This window comes from Carlito syrichta, unplaced genomic scaffold, assembly GCF_000164805.1.
Source record: "Carlito syrichta isolate Samal-C Ts95f unplaced genomic scaffold, Tarsius_syrichta-2.0.1 Scaffold303668, whole genome shotgun sequence".
Lineage (NCBI taxonomy): Eukaryota > Metazoa > Chordata > Mammalia > Primates > Tarsiidae > Carlito > Carlito syrichta.
Genome location: NW_007247764.1, coordinates 463,611 through 470,697, shown reverse-complemented (window position 1 = coordinate 470,697; position 7,087 = coordinate 463,611). Strand labels below are relative to the sequence as shown.

The 7,087-nt window shown below is 43.4% G+C and overlaps 1 protein-coding gene across 1 annotated transcript in view; it reads left to right on the top strand.

Moving 5' to 3' along the window:
• Positions 1-6,666: 6,666 nt before the first annotated feature.
• Positions 6,667-7,087, top strand: part of PABPC1 (poly(A) binding protein cytoplasmic 1) — an 18,200-nt gene continuing 17,779 nt past the window's right edge. The window contains exon 1 of the mRNA XM_021712844.1: positions 6,667-6,779. The gene's annotated coding sequence lies outside the window, so the exon portion shown is untranslated. The remainder of the gene's footprint in view (positions 6,780-7,087) is intronic.

The following is a 7,087-nucleotide window of genomic DNA, read 5'->3' as shown; positions in this document are numbered from 1 at the left end:
CGCCTTGGGAGGCTGAGGTGAGTGGATTGTCTGAGCCCGCGGGTTCAAGACCCGCCTGGGCAACTTGGCGAGACCTCATCTCTACAATAAATCAAAAATTAGTCGGGTGTGATAGCGCGCGCCTGTAGTTCCAGTTACTTGGAAGGCTGAGGCGGAAGGATCGCCGGAGCCCAGCAGGTCGAGGCTGCGGTGGCCGGGAGCGGCCACTGCACTCCAGTCTGGGCGACAGAGTGAGACTCCAACTCAAAGAAAAAAAAAAAAAAGAACAATGGTCCTAGAGTATGATACAACTTAAGAATATTCTCACATTGACTCCCTCTTTTAATTTGTTTGTTGTTGTTATGTATCTAATATTTAATATTGTCTCAATGTGGTCATTGTAATTTTGTTTGCTAAATTAATTTAGTACAGTAACAGCTGGATCTTTTGTATCTGTAGATGTATGACTCTGTGAAATACTTCTGCCATAAATTTAAATTTGGAATCTGCCAAATTTGATACATGGTTACTTTTAGAGAAATAGGAGGTACTGAACAAATGGCAGCACTGGCCAGGCACCAAAACTCAAACTTGTAATCCCAGAACTTTGGAAGGCTGAGGCAGGAGGATCACTTGAGTTCAGGAGTTCAAGGTTGCAGTGAGTAATGATTGGACTGCTACACTCCAGCCTTGGTGACAGAGTGAGAGTCTGTCTCAATAAATAAATAGGTAAATAAATAAATAAAATGGTAGCACTGCATATTATGCTATTTAAATTTACATATAATATCTTACTCAAGTCTTAGATAATCCTATTATACTACAGGTAACAGTATCCCTGTCCTATTATGATTATTATTACAATACAAAGAGGATCCCCAAACCCCGAATTTATAAAAAATTGTGTATTTATTCTTACACGTTTACACTTCAATCATCTTTAAAGTACTCTCTGTTTGATGTAATACAGCTATCAAAATGCTTTTTTCACTGCTCAAAACAGTTTTGAATGCATTCATTTTGATACCTTCTGCCATTTTTTGTTTCACCTCTTCCACGTCTACAAAACATTTCCCTTTGAGGACTTTTTTCATCTGGGGAAATAAAAAAAAAGTCACTTGGGGTGAGATTGTGTGAATACGGAGGGTAGGGTATGGGGGTCATGTTGTTTTTGGTCAAAAACTGCTAAACACTAGCATGGTGTAGGTAGGTGTGCTTATGAATCACCTATCATGAAATGGGCAAAGTTGTTGAAAAGAATTTTTTAGAAAATTCATTGAAGCTGAATGGCAGCCTCTCACAACACTAGCTGGTACACTGATGCCAATGTGTTCTTAGAACACTTACCAAGTGGGGGAAGCCTGTACTACAAAGGGCCCACCCTCCAAAAGCTAATTCCTGTTTTTTGGCGGTCTCCCCCTTGTATATGTACTTTTTATTCCCCCCACACATACTACATTATATATATATATTTAAATAGAGGCAGAGTCTCACTGTGTTACCCAGGCTGATGGCAAACTCCTGGTCTCAACCCTCTTGTTTCGGCCTCCCAAAATGTTGGGACTACAGGTGTAAACTGCTACACCCAGTCTTCTGTTATATTAAATGATCATAACAAGTACACTGGCTTAACACAGAGGCTATGCCATTAGAAAAACACTTTGTAAGAAACCTTAGTATTTTGGGATTTCTCTGAGTTTCTTATTCTCTTCTACAACAAAATCATCAACTTTCTCTTCCAACGTCGTTTCTGTGTTTACAAGTATGTGCTTATGACCCTATGTGGATCTCTGTTTCAGGCTCTGTGGCTTCTTACTTAGCAGACATTTTCTCAGAGCTAATGTCGGGTTATAACATCTGACACACAACCTAGGGATAGGACTCAATTTCAGACTCTTATAAATTCCCTCCTTCGTTCTTGGTTGGTATAAAAAATATATATAATGCATATGGGAGAAAACCTAAAATGAGACTCACCATAGGAAATCCTCTGATCATGAACAGGACAATTTATAAATCTGAGTAGGTGTTATTTTCCTCACCAACCCAAAACAATTAAGCAGAAAGCTAATCTTCTGAAATGTTGCATGTTTGGGTCTTATCCTAGACATTATAAACTATTTTTCTATTTCAAGGACTTTCAGAAAGTATGTCCCTTCAGTTGGGAGAGAGTTGCTATAGTCACCTATTATTCACCTCAAATACATCTCTCAGTATTACCTAAAGATCTAAGGCTAGTCAACTTTAATTTGTCTTACATTACAAAAGATACTATATATCATTCTGAATATATCCTGGATATAGCTTGAAAATTATTTATAAATCTCTAGTGATGCTCAAGCAAATTTTTGGTTTTTTTTTTTTTTTTTTAGTCGATGCCTCACTCTGTAGCTCAGGCTAGAGTATAGTGGCACAATCACAGCTCACTGCAGCTTCAGTCTCCTGGGCTCAGGCAATTCTACTGCCTTCTGAGTAGCTGGAACTACAGGCATGCACCTCCATGCTCAGTTAATTTAAAAAATTTTTTTTTTTTTATAGAGACAAGGTCTCACTGTGTTGCCTAGGTTGGTTTCAAACTCCTGGGCTGTGCCTTGGCCTCCCAAAGTGCTGGGATTACAGGTGTGAGCCACCTCGCCCAGCTGAGAACTTTACAATTTATTCATTAAATAAAAATAGGTTAATTAAATGACGTTAATGTCATTAGATATTTTAGGCACCCACAGTGAGATACTGCACATATAAAGACATTATTCTGTCCCACAGCTTGCAATCTAAAATTAGATAAACACAGACAAGCCAGATAAACATAGACATACATTTTTTAAGACCAAAAAGAAATGATGGGAGAGAAAAAATGAGAGTAGTGAATCAAAATGGCAAATAGAGTCAACAAATATGTCATCTTCTGCCTTCTATTTGTAGCTTTTATTACCTCTATCAGAAGCAATCGAACTACTACTGTCAAAGGGGAGGTTGTCTAACTGTCCCTCAGGGTGTCAGAACATCCACGGGACTACCACTGTACAGTGTCCTCAGCTTTGGGGGTCCAGACACTTCTTTTGTTTAGTAGTCCTTCCCTGTCCTTGCTTGCCTGACTTTGGATACTAAAATCCATTGCCTCCACTAGAGGTAGAAACTAGAGTACTAGAAACAAGAGCTCAGTCAGTATGTTGGGAAATACTCCCTATGATAGCTAGTAGAGTTCAGAAGTAACACGCTGCAGAGGACAAGTGGTCTGGGAGTGAACACAGGTTCCTAGAGGAACCTAAGTGCACATCAGTTGAGACCTCTAAATTAACCCTCATCCCATGTGGTCAGTCTACAAGGCCTAGCTGGCCTTTTTCCTGAAGTTAGGTTTAAAAACAACAACAACAAAAGAAACCCAAAAAGACAGGTGAGGCATGGTAGCTCATATCTATAATTTCAGCACTTTGGGAGACCGGGGCAGGGAGGACTGTTTGAGCCCAGGAGTTCAAGACCAGCTTGGACAATATAATTAGACTCTGCCTCCACAAACAAACAAAAAATTAAATTAAAAATTTAAAAGACCCCCTCAATGTGCCAAGTTTCAGGATAGGTGGTAGGGGTATAGATAAATATGACATAGGCTCTCTTTTGTAGCTGACGGTTTATTTTGGAAGACAGCTCATAAGCGAACTATTTTAATATAATGTGGTAAATGTAGTGGCAGAGGGGTATGGTCAGGGTAAAGTCCAAAGGAGGGTCCCCAATCCAATCTGGCGTTCAGGGAAGGGTTACTGGAGGAGAGGAAGAATTGTTTTTTGAGAGTCAGGCAGAACCAGGAGAGTATATCCTAGAAGCCAAGAGAGGGCTAAAAAAGAGAGGGAGGAGGCCAAGCGTGGTGGCTCATGCCTACAATCCTAGCACTTTGGGAGGCCAAGGTGGGAGGAACACTTGAGAGTTCGAGGCTAGCCTGGGCAACATACAACATAGTGAGACCTCGTCTACACACACACACACACACACACACACACACACACACACACACACACACACACACATTTTGATTAGCCGGACATGGTGGTGTGCGCCTGTAGTCACAGCTACTCAGGAAACTGAGAAAGGAGGAAGGAGGATCACTTGAGTCCAGAAGGTTGAGGCTGCAGTAAATTGGGATCACGCCACTGCACTGCAGCCTGGGAGACAGAGTGAGACACTGTCTCAAAAGAGAAAGATGGAGAGAGGGAAGAAACAGTCAAATTCTGCAGATGTCCAATAAAATGGAACTAAAGAAAGTCCATTGTATTTGTCATATTGAAGAATTAAGGGGAAATGTAGTAGAACTACAAAGCTTGGTAGTGAAAAGAAAGTGAAGGAGAGAAGAATGTGACATTGAAGGAAGGTTTGTATTCTTTTTGATCAGAAAGATAACTAATCTGAGAGGAAGGAGCTGGTTGGAAAGAGGTGACTGGATGAATCATGAGAGCAGGTTCTGGGTTCCTGTTCCCAGATCCCTCTCCTGTTTTCCCCTGGGATGGGCTCTGACCCCCCCCCCCCTCCTGATTCTACTAGCTCCTTTGCTTTGGGAGTGGGCTTTGCTTCTAGGTTCCCCTTGCATATCCACTAAATGTCAAGAACCATAGTTTCACAAAAGTCCTGATGACCAGCTCCGTTCCCAAACTATTTGTTAATCTATAAAGCACTATTAGACCCACGTGAATGCCTACTGAGTGGAGAATAGTGTATTTGAAAGTAAAGAAGATAGATGACAAGCAAAACCAATTTCCTGTCCTCAAGAGGTTTATGAGGAGTTCTCTGGTGGTAATAAAAAAAAAAAAATCAGTGCAATAAACATGGTATGCTAGCATTTTAACACTATTCTAGTGACTAGAATGTTTCTGGTGACCAGAATGCTTCTACTTACCATCCAGGGCATCATTTCCTGTGTCAGGCTTCCCTGGAAGCTGAACATGGATTTATTAATTGGAAGGGAGTTGATTCAAAATGGATCTGTTACAAAGAGAAGTCTTTGAAGAACTAGTTAATCCAGGCTCTGGATTAACCTGAGGATAAAACCTCTGTAGTAACCGGGGTACTTAACTACCCTGGACAGTGCTTGCCAAACTCTTGCTCGCTGATAAAATTTTCTAGTCTCCAAGCAGACCATTTTTTTCACCTTTGTTATTTACAATCATGTTTGAGTGAGGCCCACCAGGAAATGTACCCTCATCTTCCTCTACCAGAAGTATATGAAAAAGCTCTGGATAACCTTAGTGATTATGCGTGGTTTTGGTCTTTTTTACTCTTGGTGTAATCTTATTTCCAAACTATTGAAGGTGCTCTCCCCACCACCCCTTTTTTCTTAAGCTGAGAACACCTCTTTTATTATAGCTGTTTTGTCTTTCATATTGCCTCTGTTCGGTAATTTAATACTATTTTTCCTTTTTGTCGCAAAACAAAGATTGCCATGTTCAGTAATTTAATTAAAAATGTTAAATGATTTTCTCTTTTAAACTACGATAAAGGAGTTTTCACCTAATTTTTAAGAAAACAAATTTAGAATAATAAAAAATTGTCATAGTCTGTTAAAATGCTAGCATGCCATGTTTATTGCACTGCGGTTTTTTTTTTTTTAAATCACCAGAGAGAACCTCATAAGCCTCTTGAAGACAGGAACTTGGTTTTGTTTGACGTCTATCTTCTTTACTTTCGAATACACTATTCTCCACTCAGTAGGCATTCAGTGAATATACTGATGGATAGATTTTAACCATAGAGTTCTACTAGACTAAACGGTGAATGACCATTTAGCAATATATGTGTCTTCCTAAAGCACAGTCCTAAGTTTTGCTCTTTTACATAATAGAGCACAGAAGGCAATATGTTTTCCAAAAAGACGTATTATCCTCTTCCTAATATGGGGCAAAACAGCATTTATGTGGCATTCTGCTGGTTTAAATTCTAATTAAATTAGAACAGATACAGAGTACCTAGTCCACACCCGGCAATACAGCTGGCACCTATTAAAAGTTTACAGACTCAAAGAATGAATTGGGCAATCGTGTAACTTCTTGGAGACTGCTCCCTTAACAGTAAAATAAAACTATTACGACTTGCTCCACCTCCCGCACAAGACTGCTCTTTGGAACAGTGATAGTGGGCTTAGGCAAGTGCCTTCAAAGCTGCAAAAGCACCTTGCTACTTTCAAATGGACTCTGCGTGTTGACTTGCTGTCACCGCTGTCGCCGGTGTGTTGTCTGGTTATCGGTTACATGCACCCTCCCTAGTAAAGCCCGCGAGTAATGTACATACTCCTTTAAACACGTACAATTGCGTTGTTTCCGACTATTCCTAATTCCTGGTTGCAGGGCTGTGGTGCACATATACGAGCGACGGTGTCAAACTCATACTCTGAAAACACACGCATTTGTCTCGAGTCCTGCTTTCCACCGCAAAGAAATGCCAAGCAGAACCGGCACGAACCAAAGATTCCGCCCTATCACCTCAAGGTGGTAAATGATCGAAGACCCCCAACACAGCGATCCCAAATTAAAGCCACTTTGGCCACCGACAGCGTCCGCTGGAGACGAGGAGAGTCGGGGTGGAAAAGCAGAGGACGGGGACCCCCAAGGGGCCCCCTCCCGCGGAAGCCCCGCGGGACGGCGTCGGGGGCCCCGCGCCCAGGACGGTTGGGGGTCTCGGGGCGAGCGGCCCGGATCTGCTGCCGGTTGGGGTCAGCGAGCGCCGCGGCCGTTGGGGACTCCAGCTCCCAGCAGGCACCGCTTCTGCGGCCGACGCGCCTGGCGGCGGGGCCCGCCGGGACTCGTAGTGCGGTCCGGGTAGGAGAAACGGGGGAGCCTCCTTCGGCTCCGTTCACGCACGTTTCGGAAACCGGGCCTGGAGGGGACCACGCCCGCCCACTCGTGCCGGCGTCCCTCCGGGCGGGGGCGAGTGAGGCAGGGCGGGCCACGGCAGGAAGAGGCCCACGGCGGCCGCGCACGTGGGGGGTGGTTAGCGCGGAGGAACCCGGAAGCCCCCGTGCCCCGCCCACCGCCGCGGTGACGGGTTAACGCTCCTCCGGGCGGAGGTGGGGGCGGGTCGTGTAGAAGGAGGGGCCGACTCCTCTGAGGACCGCCCACGAGCCGCT